This window comes from Schistocerca gregaria, chromosome 3, assembly GCF_023897955.1.
Source record: "Schistocerca gregaria isolate iqSchGreg1 chromosome 3, iqSchGreg1.2, whole genome shotgun sequence".
NCBI classification, from domain to species: Eukaryota; Metazoa; Arthropoda; class Insecta; order Orthoptera; family Acrididae; genus Schistocerca; species Schistocerca gregaria.
Window position 1 is genome coordinate 556,416,019 of NC_064922.1, and position 20,742 is coordinate 556,436,760.

A 20,742-nucleotide genomic window follows, 5' to 3' on the forward strand; every position below is an offset into this window, starting at 1 on the left:
GCAAAAATGTGAAGACATCGAAAAAGATATGATTGTCGGAAGGACAGACTCAGCACACAGGAAAGTCAAAACAACCTTTGGTGACATTAAAAGCAACGGTGGTAACATTAAGAATGCAACGGGAATTCCACTGTTAAATGCAGAGGAGAGAGCAGATAGGTGGAAAGAATACACTGAAAGCCTCTATGAGGGTGAAGATTTGTCTGATGTGATAGAAGAAGAAACAGGGGTCGATTTGGAAGAGATAGGGGATCCAGTATTAGAATCGGAATTTAAAAGAGCTTTGGAGGACTTACGGTCAAATAAGGCAGAAGGGATAGATAACATTCCATCATAATTTCTAAAATCATTAGGGGAAGTGGCAACAAAACGACTATTCACGTTGGTGTGTAGAATATATGAGTCTCGCGACATACCATCTGACTTTCGGAAAAGTATCATCCACACAATTCCGAAGACTGCAAGAGCTGACAAGTGCGAGAATTATCGCACAATCAGCTTAACAGCTCATGCATCGAAGCTGCTTACAAGAATAATATACAGAAGAATGGAAAAGAAAATTGAGAATGCGCTAGGTGACGATCAGTTTGGCTTTAGGAAAAGTAAAGGCACGAGAGAGGCAATTCTGACGTTACGGCTAATTTTGGAAGCAAGGCTCAAGAAATATCAAAACACGTTCATAGGATTTGTCGACCTGGAAAAAGCGTTCGACAGTATAAAATGGTGCAAGCTGTTCGAGATTCTGAAAAAAGTAGGGGTAAGCTATAGGGAGAGACGGGTCATATACAATATGTACAACAACCAAGAGGGAATAATAAGAGTGGACGATCAAGAACGAAGTGCTCGTATTAAGAAGGGTGTAAGACAAGGCTGTAGCCTTTCGCCCCTACTCTTCAATCTGTACAGCGAGGAAGCAATGATGGAAATAAAAGAAAGGTTCAGGAGTGGAATTAAAATACAAGGTGAAAGGATATCAATGATACGATTCGCTGATGACATTGCTATCCTGAGTGAAAGTGAAGAAGAATTAAATGATCTGCTGAATGGAATGAACAGTCTAATGAGTACACAGTATGGTTTGAGAGTAAATCGGAGAAAGACTAAGGTAATGAGAAGTAGTAGAAATGAGAACACCGAGAAACTTAACATCGGGATTGATGGTCATAAAGTCAATGAAGTTAAGGAATTCTGCTACCTAGGCAGTAAAATAATCAATGATGGACGGAGCAAGGAGGACATCAAAAGCAGACTAGCTATGGCAAAAAAGGCATTTCTGGGCAAGAGAAGTCTACTAATATCAAATACCGGTCTTAATTTGAGGAAGAAATTTCTGAGGATGTACGTCTGGAGTACAGCATTTTATGGTAGTGAAACATGGACTGTGGGAAAACCGGAACAGAAGAGAATCGAAGCATTTGAGATGTGGTGCTATAGACGAATGTTGAAAATTCGGTGGACTGATAAGGTAAGGAATAAGGAGGTTCTACGCAGAATCGGAGAGGAAAGGAATATGTGGAAAACACTGATAAGGAGAAGGAACAGAATGATAGGACATCTGCTAAGACATGAGGGAATGACTTCCATGGTACTAGAGGGAGCTGTAGAGGGCAAAAACTGTAGAGGAAGACAGAGATTGGAATACGTCAAGCAAATAATTGAGGACGTAGGTTGCAAGTGCTACTCTGAGATGAAGAGGTTAGCACAGGGGAGGAATTCGTGGCGGGCCGCATCAAACGAGTCAGTAGACTGACGAAAAAAAAAAAAATACTGTCCTGTTAATGGCTGTAGTGCCACCTTGATAGGGAGTATTGGCAGTTGCGATCACGTGGACTCTGTGAATTCTAACAAGTGCACTTGTAATTTCGTATAATTGGTGTAACAAATGTACACCCAGAATTCCTGAAGATAGACGTTGACTGTGGATACTATATCACAAAATCTCTTCGATTGTTCAAAGATGTCACTAAACCCAACCATGCGAGAGCAGCGCCTATTACAGGGAAGACAGCCGATCAGTTTCAGTCATTCCACCAGGAAGTAGGTACGTGGTTCGAGTTGCCTGTCGTTCAACCATACCGACACGGTCAACTTGTGGATACTACGCCACGACGAATACAGGCATGCATCAATGCAAGATGACGTGCTACTGGGTATTAGAGGTACCGGTGTGTACATTAATCTGGACCACCACCTCTGAAGGTCTCGCTATATGGTGGTACAACATGCAATGTCTGGTTTTCAAGAGCAATAAAAAGGGTGGAAATTATGTTTAAGTTGATCTCTATTCCAATTTTCTGTGCAGGTTCCGAAACTGTCGGAACTGAGGTGATTCAAAACTATTTTTTGATACGTGTGTTAATATTATACTAGGTTCCTTTACTTATCACCAGAGTGTTTGTTGGAGTAATTCTTCATCGGATATCATCTGCTGGGGCGCAGTGTATGAACAGTCGCACTACAGACGAAGACAGCTGAGGTGAACAGGTCGTCTATGTGTGGATGGACTTCGAGGACGGAGTACCAACGCGAAAGTCTGTGTTGCAACTCAGTTATGCATCCCGGCTGAGCTACCACTTCCTGGTGCAGGCGGTTGGTTCCACTGTATGTTATTGGTTAGTGTTCGGAGTTTATTTTCTCTTAATATAAACGGATGTATTGTCGATAGCACCAGAGGCGGCTAAATAAACTTAATTTCTAACGCGAGAGGATTTAAAATGTTCTAAGCTATGAGAGCGAGCTGAAAAGTAATTACTCCAAACTGACTGTGTGAAAACTCGTATCTACAGTTTGTCCAAATAATCTGTCAGATGCAGTCGATGACTGGTAGTTAATCACGAACAGAGAGAACGATATGTGATGTAAATTAGCTCGTACTGGTCAAAGTGTGTGAACGACTCCTTTGTAATAAGTTCCCAGAATTAATTAACAGTGTAATTGAGGAAAACAAAATTAATTAATAGAAATTTACGGTTTATGTACCTTGCTACCAAAATTAATTTATTATTTGAAATGAAGACCTGTCATATTAATGCTTTTCCGTATGGCTATCAAATGGTGTCCTGTTTTTGTTGCTCTCATGAGCAGTCCTGAATCATTGTACTGAATAAGTTGCTCCAGAACCGCCTGTTTATTATCTTCAAAGTTATGTCCTCGTATTATTCGTACCAGGCGTGGGTCTGTGTGGTTCTTTGTTTACTGTAGTTATTAGCGCAGCAGACGATTGATTACCCGTCATTACATAGAGCACATGCTTGCCGCATTCGTAACCACGGTGAGCCGCTGGGACTCAAAAAGCATTTCATGTTATTATACTGGGTGAGGCAAATAAAAGTGACCTGGACGAGCGGATACGATTGTACGTGAGGGTATGTATATGTACACACCTCGAGAAGTGCACACCACGTGTACGCCCGCCATGTGATCCACACCGATTCAGAGGGTAGTGCGTACCGTGTCAGTGTGAGTGGAGCAATGCAAAGGAGAATGCAGAGGCCAGTCTGGCCGCGGCCCCCACCTGGCCACCCAGGTCACCTGATCTGTCAGTGTACGATTACTTTGTGTCGGGAGTCCTCAAGTAAAAGATGTTTCGCAACAATCCTAATAGTCTTCAAGAACTGCAGCAGAACATTTCGGACGAGATTGCACCAGTTTCAGCAGTCCAGCTTCGATCTCCCTTCAGCTACTTGCTGAGCAGGGACCAACTGTGCCAAGACATGAACGTTGATCGCGTTCAGCATCTACTACAGTCAGGTTAATAGTGTATTTCCTTTCCTCTGCTGTGTTTGTTTGGACCCTCGAACTCTGTTCTCCGGGATACATTTATTCGCCCATCCTGTATTTCTGCAAGACCTCCTACTTCATTAATAGTTATACATCTCACCCATATGATAGACCTGTAGCATCGTCATATGTCACTGTCAGTAGTGAGCCAGTCTGGTACAGCTAGGTCGCAGGTTCGAACCCTGCCTCGGGCATGGATGTGTGTGATGTCCTTAGGTTAGTTAGGTTTAAGTAGCTCTAAGTTCAAGGGGACTGATGACCACAGATGTTAAGTCCCATAGTACTCAGAGCCATTTGAACCATTTTTTTTGTACAGCCATGTTTATAAATATCTGAAATGTTAACTCACTAAGCAAGAAGATAAAGGAATCAATTTCTGCTGGTGGAGTGAATATAACGACAAAAATGAGTTGGTTAGGATAATTATTATCTTTATTCGTCTTTCTAGTAAATGTCTAACGTGGAAGCAACGAGTCAGAGAGAGGAGCAAAAAAGTTCAGCAGCTAGCAGTTGACCAGCCCTGCTTAGAATACAATCTTCATTTACTCTTGGCTATTCGTGGTACTATACTTGCACAAACAAAAAGCTCCTTTCTGACTCCCCTTGACGTTTTATTGAAGATTACTTAATCTTGTACAATATCCATACATTTTAATGCTCCAGTATTCCGATAGCTGAGATAAATAACGTTTATTAAAGTTTTCTCATGCTTTTCTGAAAACAAGTTTCCATTCCCTATTGTTCTCCCATTTTCTTACTCCCCTGTAAATCTTATAGAACCGTTTTCACTGACTGTAATGTGGGGCACTGAGCTGCTGCCATGTCTTTTCTCCTCTGTTGATCTTTCTTTTCCCTTTGCTTTCATGCATATTGTTTGCTATTCCTTTGTACTGTCGTCCAGTCACCAGTCCTGACAGGCAAGTATCACAGTACGTTGGCCATCTTGTTTTCTGTATTGGATTCCATACCTAAACAGTTGCACTCAACTGGCCAGTCTTTCTTTGAGCAGTTTGCATTCCTTTAGGTAAGTCAGTAATTTGTTGCTGACGAGTATTATAACTGCATGCCCCTCACTGTATATCCTGAATATGAAGACTAAAGAAGATGCAAATAACTCCGTACCAGAAACTCAGTCCCCCCACTCATGCTTTGTCAGCATCCTATATGTCAATGCAGTACACTGATGCTCAATATTTTCTTCTATCACATTTTCTGGAAATAGTACCACCAAAATCCTATAATTACAGTTATCAGCAGCTAGGCAGCATGGAAGGAACATGTCCAGATGATGTAAGTTTTAGCTGCTGAAAAGACAATACTCGATTAATCAAACTCTTTCTTGCATACAAATGACCAAAACTGATAAATCAAATCATACAGTTATAAATTGTTAAAAGGAATGAAACTTCCTGGCAGATTAAAACTGTGTGCCGGACCGAGACTCGAACTCGGAACCTTTGCCTTTCACGGGCAAGTGCTGTACCACTGCCGTGAAAGGCAAAGGTTCAGAGTTCGAGTCTCGGTCCGGCACACAATTTTAATCAGCCAGGAAGTTTCATATCAGCGCTCACTCTGCTGCAGAATGAAAATCGCATTCTGGAAACATCCCCCAGGCTGTGGCTAAGCCATGTCACCGCAATATCCTTTCTTTCAGGAGTGCTAGTTCTGCAGGGTTCGCAGGAGAGCTTCTGTAAAGTTTGGAAGGTAGGAGGCGAGGTACTGGCAGAAGTAAAGCTGTGAGGACAGGGCGTGAGTCGTGCTTGGGTAGCTCAAATGGGAGAGTACTTGGAACACCTCAGAAGGAAAGACAGACGAAGAACACTGTAGTCACTTTCGTGGACTTTCAGTAGGCCAACGACTCTGTAGACAGGCAGATTCTCTATCACACACAACAAGAATATGGAACAGACAAAAAAACTAGGACACTCATACAACAGACGTCTACAGACATCACATCCAAAATAAAATTTATGGGAGAAATATCAGACCCATTCGAGATGCATACTGGGGTCAGACAAGGAGATAGTCTTGGAAAAAATTATCAAGTAACGGGAAGAAGAAAGAAAAGAAATTGAGTTAGAAAGGAAGTTCGCAAACAGGTTGATTATAAAATGCCTGGCATTTGGAGATGATCTGGAAATACTCAGCCACAATAGACAAAAAGCACAAGACGCACTAGAATACTAACATTAAGTCTGCTGAAACACGTCTACAGATGGTGTATGAGAAAGTAAAATACATGAAAGGACAGCAACAATCACTCCGTTGTACATGAAATACAGAAAGGCTAACACAGATGAAAAATTCAAATATTTTGGCGACTAGATGTAGACAAGTGTAATGTGCTGCGAATACATAGAAAGATAGATCTCTTATCATTTAGCTACAAAATAGTAGGTCAGCAACCGAAAGCAGTTAATTCCATAAATTATCTGGGAGTACGCATTAGGAGTGATTTAAAATGGAATGATCATATAAAGTTGATCGTCGGTAAAGCAGATGCCAGACTGAGATTCATTGGAAGAATCCTAAGAAAATGCAATCCGAAAACAAAGGAAGTAGGTTACAGTACGCTTGTTCGCCCACTGCTTGAATACTGCTTAGCAGTGTGGGATCCGTACCAGATAGGATTGATAGAAGAGATAGAGAAAATCCAACGGAGAGCAGCGCCCTTCGTTGCAGGATCATTTAGTAATCGCGAAAGCGTTACGGAGATGATAGATAAACTCCAGTGGAAGACTCTGCAGGAGAGACGCTCAGTAGCTCGGTACGGGCTTTTGTTAAAGTTTCGAGAACATACCTTCACCAAAGAGTCAAGCAGTATATTGCTCCCTCCTACGTATATCTCGCGAAGAGACCATGAGGATAAAATCTGAGAGATTAGAGCCCACACAGAAGCATACCGACAATCCTTCTTTCCACGAACAATACGAGACTGGGATAGAAGGGAGAACCGACAGAGGTACTCAGGGTACCCTCCGCCACACACCGTCAGGTGGCTTGCGGAGTATGGATGTAGATGTAGACTATATACAAATAGGAGTGTCAAACAAGGCATCCAAGGGAGAAAGAAGAGAAAAACTTCAGAAAGCGTATAAACTGACATGGACGCACTACAGTGAAAGAGGTATTTCAGGACACGCCAAACTGGGGCACTTCAGTACAATTCTACTACCAGAAGCACTCTACACATCACAAACAACCACAATGGGAGCATGAGACATCACAGAGCTAGAAAAAAATAGATCGTAAAATCCTTAGAAAATTTTTGGAGCAGTACACACAGATGGTATATGGATTAAGAGACCAGCCAAAGAATTATATTAGCATACATGATCAGAAAACGCCCACTAATATTCTATGGAGATATGTACTGATAAATCAGAACATTATGATCACTGCCCACCGTGAGGTTGAATGCCTCCTGTTGACAATGCGAGCACGTGACGCAGTAAGCAAAGAATGTAAGCGGAAGAGAGACGAATGGGCAGTCATTATAGCGAAGATACTGGACGCAAATTCGGAAGTCTACTGACATAAGCGGTTTTGACAAAGGGCACATCGTTGTGATACTGCGGCTGGAAAAGAGAATCTCTGAAACGGCGAATCTGTTAGCGTCATGAGGATCTATGGAAAGTGGTTGAGGGATGGTGAAATAATGAGTAGACCATATGGCATTGGACGACATCGTAACATCATAAAACGTAGAGGTATGTGGATGCCCCAGAGTGTAATCTTGGATAGGCAGCCATCTGTGAAAAATCTGATGAGAAAGTACAATGCTGACGCAGATACAAATGCTTCGCAGCGCGCCGTTCTAAGGCCATTCTAGTACGTGGAGCTCCACTCACACGATTCCTACGTGTTCCTGTGTAGACGCAATGACATGGTTATGAATGGAGTGGGCGCAGTATCACTGATTTTTCAAAGTGGATCAATAGAAACGTGTCGCCTGTCGAATGCATCGCCGTTCTTGATCACCAGGTCGATGGTTGCTCCTTACACGCCATCATCTAGCGGAGTGGCTGCACGTAACATGCACAACGTCACTGATGCACGCCAATGAGAGCAGAATTCTGCTGCGGGTTACATTTAGTTGGGCTTCCATGAGATCTGTGGTGGTATTCGGAGGTATCGTGACAGCAGTGAACTATGTGAACGTTATTGCCCACCACCTGCAATGCTTCGTGCATGAAGTCTCCCTCTACGGCGATGACTTCTTCCAGCAGGATAACTGTCCGTGTTGCAACAGTGGTTTAGTTTGTGCGGCATTGTAGTGAACTCACATTGGCGGACAGCAAATGTGCCTGATCTGTAACCACTAAAGCAAATATCGGAAGCCAGTTACTTGCCCATTAACCACCATCCAGTAATTTGCGGGAATTGTTTGATCTGTGCGTAGACATCTGTGCCACATACTTTTGGAATCCTGTCATGGACTTGTGGAATCCATGCCAAGCAGAATATATGCTCTACTGTGTTTGAAAAGTGGAACAACACGCTATTGAACAGGTAGTCATAATGTGTTGGCACCTTAGTGTATACTTGTAGTATTACCAATATTTTAATGGAGCGTGTCGCGCATAAATATACAATAAATAAACCTGTCAATTGAAGAATAATATTATAATTTAGCGCCCACCTATTTATGATAAACGTTTCAGAATACCACATGAACCCGTTTTTCCCATAATTAACCTCGCCATGAAAATTGCTTACTACAACATCTTCCCTCGCATTCCCAGAAATTTCAGTATTGAATTATCTTCACGTGCCTTCGTGCTTTAGTCTTACACTAGTAACGTCACTTGCGTCATTTAGCCATGACTGTACTACAGCATAGAAGTATGGATCAACTGGACGAATGCCGGTATGAATGGGCTAACCGCCACTCGACATAACGCAGCTTCTTAGGTGAGTCAACAGACCACACGTGCTAATAATAACGCTGCAATTCTCAGTCAGTAATAGCTGGACATAAACTGAAACTTCGACTGTGCTCAAGGACGTTGTTGTTGTTGTAGTTGTTGTTTTGGTCTTCAGTCCGAAGACCGATTTGATGCAGCTCTCCATGCTACTCCATTCTGTACAATCCTTTTCATGTCCGAGTAACTAGTACAACGTATATCCTTCTGAATGTACTTACTATGTACAGTCGTGCTCAAAAGTATCACAACGACCTGTATTGCATTTCGCCTGACTCGCATACAACTCACATAACGCAGCTGTCCAGCAGTACCTCTAATCGCTCCTTGGTACAGTCGTTTGACTATTGAAAATGGTTCCAACAAGTCACCACTAGAATACACTGCTATGTATCTCAATAACTCAAGATGTAAAGTAATACTACGATACTACAAATCTCAGGGGTCCGCAGCTCGTGGTCGTGCGGTAGCGTTCTCGCTTCCCACGCCCGGGTTCCCGGGTTCGATTCCCGGCGGGGTCAGGGGTTTTCTCTGCCTCGCAATGACTGGGTGTTGTGTGATGTCCTTAGGTTAGTTAGGTTTAAGAAGTTCTAAGTTCTAGGGGATTGATGACCATCGATGTTAAGTCCCATAGTGTTCGGAGCTATTTGAACCATTATTGAAATATCAGGGAACACCTTATCACGGGTAAGACTGTCCTTAAGGCTTGTAAGCTCATATTTATTACAATAAATGACATACCTGAAATGTCACCACTCTCATTATTACGTCAGATTGGTAATGCAAGTAGTAAGTTCGTCGTATTCATGATATTCTCTTCAATGTAACATACCGTACTTAATATTTAACACAAAATGAAACGAAAAATTTAAGTTATTCGCGAGCAGCTAGTTGAGAATATGCATGAACTTCAAATGAGACGACGAACCGTCTCGTTGTGCATATGGATTCAAACTCACGCAGGCTAAGCAAAGATTTCGTGACTGACGGAAACTAACAGTAATTCCTGATTAGGCATACAGAGACTGATATACCTCGATTTTAGACGGTATCAATTAGCAAATACCAACTTTAAAGTACATAACGCAAAATTTTTTAACGGACCCCAATTCCTACCCAGCACCTATTGACCCTGTTAACGAACTACGAGAGATGTTAAATATTGCTTCTTAACAAGTAACTTACTTGAAATGCCGTTAGGTAAAGCTTTGTGTTGGACAGGGATTTGAACCCATAACCTAATAAGGTAGATATCGAAGCACAATCAACTGTGACATATCGCATTTTCTCGGCAGTAGCTAGATGTTTTAACTGAAATGACGAGACGAAACACTAATTTATTCCTTCCCAGGACTCCAACCCACCACCTATCGCTGTTTTATTCTAGAGAAAACGAACGTTAAATATTGGTTTGTTGCACTAGCAGCGACATGTGAGCATGTTTGTACTTGAAATAATATGACGAAGAGTCCAGTGCTGACTGGGAATAGAGCCCCACACATATCGTTGTTGACTACATTCAAAGATTCGTCAGCTACCGAATTTTTCTCCACCAGCAGCTCGGAATAACATCTTGAACTTACAGTGATCTCGCAAATAGTTCTGTGTCTCACTGGGAGTCAAAAACATCCAATATCGTTAGCGTTGACAACGAATGAAAATACATTAAAAATCGAAATTATTATCCACCAGCAGATAGGTGTTCTCATGCTCGATCTTGATAATACATAATGAAATCTTTAGTGCCGGGCCAGGATTCGAACCCATTCACGCGCAATGTATGGAGATGTTGAGGAATTTGCAGTTTTGAACAAACGACAAATTGTAGCCAAGCTGTATTGTCACGAAGGGAATAAATCCCGCGTTAAGCGTGATCTGAGTTGCATTCCCAGTTCAGAACCAATTTTATCGAGATGCCGAAGCTCAGATAAAAGATGGAATAATTGTCCTGTGAGCCTACATAGCGTTAGTTTCGTCACTAGAAGTAAATAACTAGTATAAGAAAGGTTACTGGTGATAGAGTTTCTAGATGTCGCCACTCCAGACTTTATTGTCACTCAACCTAACAGAAAAGGTAGGTAATGAGAGTGGCACGTAAAGTGCCCTCCGCCACACACCGTTGGGTGGCTTGCGGAGAATGAATGTAGATGTAGATGTACTTGGTAGAAGAGGAATATCATTTTTAATGTGAATTTCAGACCACAATGCCATTATATCTTCTTCACGTGGTGTAGCCAGAAGTGAATGGAATCTGTCTCTCCCTATCGAAAATCACTGACCAATGTTGGAATCGAACCCACACCATAGATATAGGAACCTCTCATCAGCCCAACTTTTTTTTATTTATGACCGACCGAGACTCGAACTCGGGACCTTTGCCTTTCGCGGGGAAGTGCTCTACCATTTTTTTTTTATCTGCGCTACCACTAATGTCACGTCTTCAGCATTCTGACAGAAGAGGCTATAAAAATGTAATGCGCCGGCTGGTCTCGATCCACAGACATTGTAGGTAGGAACAACGCAAGCTCCATCTTTTCTTTTTTTTTGCTTTTTTCCGGCCCTTTCTTTCCCTAGACCTCTTCCACTTCAGGCGTTGGCCCCTATCACCCTTATCACCCCCAAAGTCCTATATAACATAAAAAATATATAAAAAAATAAAAATAAAAATCCGTTGTCACCGCCACTTTCACCTAAAACTTAACCTACTCTCCTTTTATTTTTTATTTTTTTTAAATAATATATAAAGAAACTGAATAAATCTTCTTTCTGGGACAAACTTTCCAATCCCCTTAAAACAGAAGAACAGAAATCAAGCAAGCACTTCTGATTTGTTTTATGTTACAGCTCCTGGCAAAATTAGTTCAAAAATGGTTCAAATGGCTCTGAGCACTATGGGACGACATCTGTGGTCATTAGTCCCCTAGAACTTAGAACTACTTAAACCTAACTAACCTAAGGACATCACTCACATCCATGCCCGAAGCACGATTCGAACCTGCGACCGTAGCAGTCGCGCGGTTCCGGACTGAGCGCCTAGAACCGCTAGACCACCGCGGCCGGCCAAAATTAGTTTTCCTGAGACAGTTTGATTGCCGTACTACAAAATAAATAAATAAATAAATGCCAACTTAATTATAATGAAGTAAAATTAGTATCGACTCGCTGTAGTGTTGTGCATCAACCAAAAATTGCCACTTCATTATGACAAAGTGTGAAGTAAGAAATTTTGAAACAAAACTTTGTATTTGCGACTCGTTTTAAGGTTGTGGTGCTCTTCCATTATATACTGTATGTACTCGTCTATACCCGCATGCGTATTCGTAACTGCAAAATATGCAAACTGGCCGATAATCCAAGTGTAGCTATTGTGCTTTGTTGCAGGAAAGAAATGTCATTCTGGTTGAAGTACATCTTTAAGTGTTATAGTAGAGTCTGTAGTTCTAGTAATTATTGCGTTTTTTCTGGTCCAGTTCCATATATGGTATTGGTCTCGGCAAATGAGAATGTGTGCCAAGCTATCTACAGTATGGCAATGATCGCAGTATGGACTCTGCTTCATTTTGATAGTGCAGCTTTTCACCTGTGGGGACCTTCTCGTTTACAATGTCATACCATGTGGACACTACTTTTGGGTGGAGGATGGGATTGTTAATGTTTTTCCAGACGTTACTCCTGTTGACCTCAGGATATTTCGCTTCCATTGGGTTTTGCCTATGATGTCTCGTGAGGTGGTAATAGGTCCTTCTGGTATTAAGCAGCTGTGAAGTAGCTTGAATATAGCTCATTTCCAGTTAGTAAGTCCGGACGTGACCGAGTTGAAGGCTGATTCGACCAACATCGACTGGGGCCTTTTTGCTCGTTGGGGCTAACCTGTGGAATAACGTTTACGTAATTGTCGGGTGGGGTGTCTGCAGCATTTTGCGGATTCCGTCCATATCTACGGCAGTGCATTGTTTCTTGATGTCTTTGACTCCCAAACCAACAGGGGCGCGGGTTAACTCTATAGTTGGCATGGTGACTTTAAAGATGTTTCCGCTCCATATGAACCAATACGCTGCAGGTAAAAGCTTTTGCGCTGTATCCTGGGGTACTGGTAACGCTGCTGCGATGTGATATATTTTGCTTAGCGCATAGCTGTTAATCAAGAGAGCTCTCTGTATCCGATGAGCGTTCTGGTTTTGTGTTCACGGAGAGTAGCCCTGAATATATTTAGTTTATGGTACCAGTTGGCTACTGTCATCTCTCTTGGGTTTGCCATTAGAATCATACCTAAGTGGTTCGTCTTCTCTGACCTTAGTAGCCATGTTCTTTGAATTGTCTCCATATGGGGTCCGACAGGTAAAAATTTCGATTTGTGTTCATTGAGTTTGGCTCCGGAAGAAGTGGCGTAAGCGTGGATTATTTGTTGAACGACTTCCATTTCCGAATGCGTGTTAATTACTACACTGATGTCATCAGCATAAGCGTGACACCCGGTTTTTGTACCCAACACCTGGAGACCTTGTAACCTGTGATGCAGGGTTAACAGTAGCGGTTCTACGGCGATTGCGTATAGTGCCATAGAAAGGGGGCAGCCTTGTCTCACTGCTTGCTTGATCGGGACTGGTGAACTTAGCTGACCATTAATTTTGATCCAAGAGGAAGTTCCGACTATACATTTGCCTATGATCTGAATAAAATGAGCGCTGAATCTCATCCGTTGCATTACAGTTAGTAGAAAGTGGTGGCTGATGCGGTCAAGAGCCTTATCGAAGTCTAAAAACATGAGACCAACATTGCATTTACATAGCCACGACAAGTATATTATGCCCCTATACTCACATAATGCATTCGACACTGATCTCCCTGGGACAGCACTCATTTGATAAGGGCCAAGTACTTTCAGCAGTACCGTCTTCATTTGATGAGTCGGATGAAGATTTTATAGTCGGAATTGAGCAGTGTTAGTGGACGAAAATCCTTCAGCGTAGTGCTACGTGGTTTTTTGGGAATCAGGACAATCAGTCCTTCGGTAAACTGAGATGGCATCTGCACGCCTCTCAATAATTGATTGCATATTTTGGTGAATTCCGGTCCTACAATGTGCCAAAAACAAGCATAAAATTCTATGGGTAGGCCATCTAAAACAGCAGATTTCTTTGTAGGCGAATCTTTGATTATGGCACATACTTCTTCCTCAGTTATGTGTGCTACAAGGTCGGCGTTGTCAGTCGGATGGACCGTGGATTGAATGTTGGATAAAAGCGGCTCACTTGCAGTCGCATCAGTCGCCGACGCGGCGTAAAAATCTGAATAATGTGGCACCACGTAGTTTTTCACTGTGACTTATTGATCGTATTCGTTCCCCTGTTCATCACTGAGAGTAGGATTAACTTTTGTTTACCTCTCTTGGCTTCCCGTATCATGTGATATACGGACGTATTCTCCTGCGCCAGTTCAATCGTAGGACGTGATCGAACTTTTTTCCCCTCCAGTGATTGTCGTAACAAAGCCGTTATTCTTGCTTTAGTGCGTTTTATTCTAGAGCTGTTTGCTACTAATCCCATGGGATCATCATATAGTTCGCGGAGGCAAAGAAAGTGATACTGCAAGGTACGTTTTCGCCTGTACGCTTTCATGTGACCATATCGTGCGATGCATTTTTTTATCTGTGGTTTCGCAGACCGTAGCCACCATATGATGCGTGTTGGATATCTGGATTGCGTCCGAAGACAACGCTGCCATGTATCATGGATCTCCTGTTTCAGTACTGCGTCCTCCAAAAGTGACACGTTTAGCTGCCATACGTCCCTTCCCAGGAATTTTTTTGTTTAGTGTGCTGCGCGGTTATATGAAATGCGCAGTGATTTGAGAAGTTAAGAGGCCAAATTTCGCAGTCAGTTACATTATGGATAAAACCTTTCGTTACATACAGCCTGTCTAGTCTGCTTGACGAAGTACTGGATACGTACGTATATCCTCGAGTGCGCGGGCGAAGATGGCACCAAGCATCTATCAAGTCTAGTCCGCTAATTAACAACAACAGCTCCTCACAAAAGTTGAAGTTCGGGACTAGATCTTCTGGACGCAATACGCAGTTAAAATCTCCACCCAAAATTATGTGCAGTCGAGGATCCGTTATTAATGGGACAATTTCGTCCCGGAACAGGTTGCCCCTTGCTCGTTTTCCGCTGGATCCAGAGGGAGCATATATATTAACAAGAAGCAGATCATATATTTGCGCAGTGATGCCTCGTCCAGATTCAAGAATTGCTTTTGCTGTACATGGTATACCGTGTTTGAATAATATTCCCGTCCCACATTCATTGCCTATGTTTAAGATCGCCTTATATCCGTACACATCCGCTATTTTGGTCGTAACTACCTCTTGTAACATCGCTATGTCAATGTCGGCGGCATATAAGTAGTCCTTCACAGATTGTAACTTTACTTTCGAAACTATTCTGTTTACATTGAGCGAAGCGATTTTATACGCCTGCATCATTCGGTAGTCCAACTAAGCGCATTCAGTGTCGTGAGACCATGCTGTCCCCGTGTTAGGTCCACAGCGGTCAACAGCGTCCATTGGTTCTTCAATTGGAGGGGCGAGGTTCATCTATACGTCCTCATTCGGGTTGGGGATGTCTGGTTATCCGATGTCTGCCACGCCTTGCTTTCCGCTTCGATCTGTTTTAAGAATGTTTTTGGTACGGTAGAGTTCTTTCTCCAGTTCTTGAATCTCTTCAGGGATCTGTTTTCGTGTTTGCCGTTTAGGTTTCACCGACTGCTGTCTGATGTTGTCTTCGTCAGCATTCTTCGCATCTTCTAAGCGGGTGTTTCGAGCCAAATTGTCAACCGTGCTCTTGGTGGATGATGGTGTCAATAGTGAAATCGGTTGCTCATTCCGGGATGGTTCTTGCATGTCATTCTCAACGGCGGAGGATTCGGAGAATTTGCTGTGGCTACCAATATCTTTCGGTGCCGGTTGTGTTGAAACCGTTACAGCTGTCACGCTTTCTGTAGGTTCGGGTGGTCTAGCTTCTGTTGCGTCAGTAGTGGCAATCTGGGCTTCTTCTCGGGTTGGATGGTTCTCCGTGTTCACATCAGGGCTTGGGGTCAGGACTTGTCCGCGGGCAGCCGTAGCGCAAGTCGCTGGCAGCGCGGTCATAGCAGGCGGCCGCGGCGCCTCGCCAGCCGGCAGCTGCGCCACTCGCCGCTGTAAACACTCAGCGCGGACGTGGCCGGGAGAGTTGCACGCCGCACTCGTCCTCGGCTGGCCGTCGTATATAACGATACCTCGGTATCCACAGACGCTGATGTATGACGGTACATGTTTGTGCAAATCGACCTTTAATTGTCTCACTCCGTTGAGAACTTGGAATTTACGCGCGTTGGAGTACCGTTCGGCAACATTGCGGAGAACTTTACCGTACGGCGCTATCACTGGGTTTATTTGTTCCGCCGGTACTTCGAATGGTAGTTAGAATATCCTGATAGTTGCCATCACAATGATTAAACTTCATAATTCCTCCGCAAGACTCAACTATTTTGTCACATAAGTTAGCATTCCTCAATTTCACAAATACAACGTTGCTCACTATCGAAAGATGCATTCCAATGACATCCTCTGAATCAATTTTCACTTCGTATTCCAACCAATCTTCGATTTCGTGTAGCTTAGGTCGGGCGTAATTACGATCAAACGAGAATATCAAAGTATCTTGTCTGTTCAAGTGGGCCATCACAAACTCATATTTCAAATTTCAATATGCGTAGAAGTTCTGCAACGACGCAAGAAGCACTGGGACTTACCACGCCGAAGCACAGGAGACCGCGGCGCTCGAAACTCAGCACACGTCCGCACAGCACGGCTGACGCGGCGAGACTTTTGCCCAACAGTCCACCAAATCCTCTTCTCAGAGGCTCATTTTTCTATCATAACGCCGTTGCGCCATACTGGATGAGAATTCTGACACACAGGCTCCCTGTATCAATTTACAGCATGTTCAGTAAGTTCATTTACTTAATTGACCGAATCACCATGAACTAGCTGCCTCGGCTATCCAGTGCATACATTCAACTTTATTTTGTAATCACCAAAATAAAATCACGTAACTGCCACCAACACAGAACTGCCAACAGTGTAGTGGATCTTTTAGCTACTTATTGGCAAGTAGCGTAATGGTAAGTGTCGCGCACGGTAGATAAGATGTCGCGAGTTCGAGTACATTCACTGCTATACTTTTTAAAACGCAATTCTGCTGTCTGCTAAAGTTATCAATCTAATGGAACTTCTCAACCCAAAATAGTCGTATGTGGAAAAAGGGCTGACTTCTGCGGCATTTTGTTCATTTCAGGTTTAACAGACAGCCAGACAACAGATGCATCTCGAAACTTTTGTATTATGTATGGGTAGAGAGCATCGTGCCAAAATAGGCCGGAAAAGTATTTTCTACATTATCTGTCGTCTGGTAGTGGCATTTTATTCTTCATCAAACCTTGTTTGAGAGCAATAACTCAGAGCAAGTTCTCTACATGCATGTAATCAATAAACTGCATCTGCAATTTCCGACTGTTATAGATAACATCAGAGAATTCGCAAATATCGCTGATGATTAATTTCTCTTTCACGTTTACTATTGTTTTAACAATATTGAAGGAAACCTTACGAAAATTGTGAGCTGTATTATTAACAATTAAGTAAAACTACCCACGATAACCATACGACGAAAGCCTGTTTCAATAAAACTGAGTTTCTGTACACAAGCGTGCCTCTATCATCACGAATTGGTAAAATACTACTCACTTAGATTTTGATGAGATCTGTGTTTAATTGTTATGCTGTGTCATACTCAAGATGTATGCAAATGTGGCATTTCATAAATAAAGTTATGTATTCCTAGAAACCCACCATTGCACTATGAGCCGAAAGTATTTTCTTGCGATTTCCTTATCGGTGTTTGTTTGATCTGACTGTTTGTGGCTCTTTCACAGATGGGATAAAAACGCTACACTTAGCGACAACAGACAAAATCAAGTGAACTTTGAGGCTTAATTCCGTGCACACCAGGAAGTAACTCGTCGATCGCCGAGTTGCCAAACATACATTGCCTTGTTGCCAAATCTCAGTTACAACACCAGCAGGAAGAAGACGAACCGATGTGATTCTACAGCGGGCTGGGAAGTGACCATAGCTGGTGTCTCCAAGTCGCTTCTGCAACGACTTGGAATACGTAATGCGTCTGATTCGTATTTCTGTAACTGGGTTTAGGGACTGGAGCGTAGTTACTAATAATACTCAGAACTGACTGCAAACTAAGAATCATAAATCAGTAACTCTCATAGTTGTTTCAATATTTCTATCGTAAGTGTACTCAAAACTAAGAAATTCATTCACAGATGTTTTCGTGCATCGCCGATAGTCGAGCACAACCAACAAATTGAAAATAAAAAAGAATGTGTGTGTGTGTGTGTGTGTGTGTGTGACAGAGAGAGAGAGAGAGAGAGAGAGAGAGAGAGAGAGAGAGAGAGAGAGAGAGAGAGAGATAAAAATGAAAAAGAATGGGAGAGAGAGTATAAAATTGTAAAGATATTGGATCATGGTATGTAAAGAAACCTTTCATTAAAAGACATGTTCCACATCATTACGAAATATCGTGTTCATGATCTTTGAAACAAGAATAAATCTAATGTAATCTAATCTAATCATATCATATTATTGACTAGGCATGAAGAGTCATGAATTACCGAAATTTTTGGCTATACCAGAACCAAATCTAAACTTGAAAATAAAATACGACAATTTTTGTAATAAACCGGGAATTCTGTCAAGACCCTTTCGTCCGTCTTAATTAACCATGAAGTGCATGATGTGAAGTTCTGTGACGGAGATACGAATCCAACACGGTTCTTTCCCTGTCTACGGAATCCTTTTCATGTTAATATCAAACATCAGTAATTCCTCTTAGATTACATAAAAACTAAAGTAATTGATGAAGATGTTACTTGATAACAAAAATGCGTTGCCTTTCTTCATTTGCTTGCGCCTAGAAATCGCTATCGAGTACTGCCAAACCAAAAGGCAAGAGATCTTACTGCCTTCCGATATACGTCGCTGTCAGTTCTTCCATATGATTTGGTCGACATGACCTGTTTCTAGTTCTGTATGACAGACAATGTTTTAGAAAATCAATTGTTTTCCTTTGCAATAAACAGAAAGATTTTCATTCTAAGCTATCCAAGTACAAAATTTTCGCAATATTAGTTCAAATTTAATATTCGCTTCTATAATGTAGTAAAGTATTTCACAGTTGCAAAACTCGCATCCGACTCGTTGACCTTACATTTAGTCGCTGACCATAAATTCTAGCTCAGAGTGACACCAGATTAAGTAAACTAATGTAGCGAAGACTGTTTGCCAGTGCTCTTTCTCACCGGAAATTACGCAATCCACTCATTGGGCTCCATAAGTACACTGTAACAGCAATTTTTGTGTGTATGCAATGCATGCGAATTAGAATTTAGTGGTGCTCTCTCTTCCACTTCTGTATACAATATGCCTGACCTAAACGGGCCCTTTATCATTACAGGCCCTGGCAGTGCAACATCATACTGACAACAGTAATGTGCTTATACTGACAACCTGACTGTTCGTTTTACCTGATTTTGTAATCATTTAAATAAAACTACATGACCTTCCAGTGGGAGACATTTCGTCCCTCTTTTCCTGCTGTGAAATTTGTCAGTAAGCTTTTTGCCTTCCAGCCAGCGAAATGCGGCAGAATACGGCCGGTAAACGATTCACAAACCACGATTTAGTGCCGTTAAGACGATTTGTGTAAACATGGTCGTAGCTGAAGGAATGTAGTTTCGTCTTAAATCGTCTCAATCAGCCGTGTTCACAGACATCTCAAATAGGAAAAAGCTCATTATCCGGGTATGAAGGTTGTAAAACAAATTTCCCACAGTTTGTGTCAGGTTGATCTTTTTGTCTGATAGCACTGCGTAAGTATTTTGTCTATGAGGTATCACAAGTAGTGTTCCTGTAGCTGTGGTGATCATTGGTTGAAAACGAGTTTAACACCGATGGGTACAGTACTGCTAAATATTCTAAATGATTATCAACCTGAGTTCATCCAAAAACTAAGGTGAATTTATAATATTGAAGCTAGACTGTGTATCCTTGTCTTCCTTGAGTGGGCATTGGAAGGCGTTTACACACACGTATACAATACTATGAATACTTCAAACGTTATAGTTAACGTTGCTCTCATAAACTATTTTTGTTTTTTAATTCTTGAGCGTCTTCAGCGTGCAATATGTGTTGTAGATACAGTCTTAGAGCAAAAAATTGACCGCCAAGTCGTTCACGTAAGGTGGGCAATACAGTCGTGCTCCTCTCAGAATCCTATGTCCAACAATATGCTCGATCTGGCAGCATTGTAGACTGCGCCACTTCCCAGAGGAAGTCTTGAATGCAGTCTTAGTACTTTATTCTTGACTACGACCGTAGTCTGGAGGTAAAATGCGAGACTAGCTAATACGACGTTTGGTAACTAAAAGCACTCGTCGACAAAGTTTTTATCGCCCCTTTCCTCTCGGTGTTGAAGCTATGAGTGTAATTCAAGCGAATCTACAATAGATTTTGCTTTCTGTCACACTGGTAATAACAGTTTGGTCCAACAATGTCTTAGCGAAAGATTTCTTTGCCAATCATCTGCCTCTGAACACCGCATGCGTCTGAGTTCTCTGCGACCGGTTTACTGCCTACCGGCGGGGGCTGAGGTACTGCATCGTCTCGCCTTCTGCTGACAACGTCTGCTCCACTCCGCACTCTCGACCGTGTAAAATGCTGTAATTTTGTGAAGTGGTTACCCATAAAATCTGTCTACGATTTGTTCCAATGGCTCCGAGCACTATGGGACTTTAAATCTGTGGTCATCAGTCCCCTAGAACTTGGGAACTACTTAAACCCAACTAACCCAAGGACAACCGAGCGAGGTGGCGCTGTGGTTAGCACACTGGACTCGCATTCGGGAGGACGACGGTTCAATCCCGC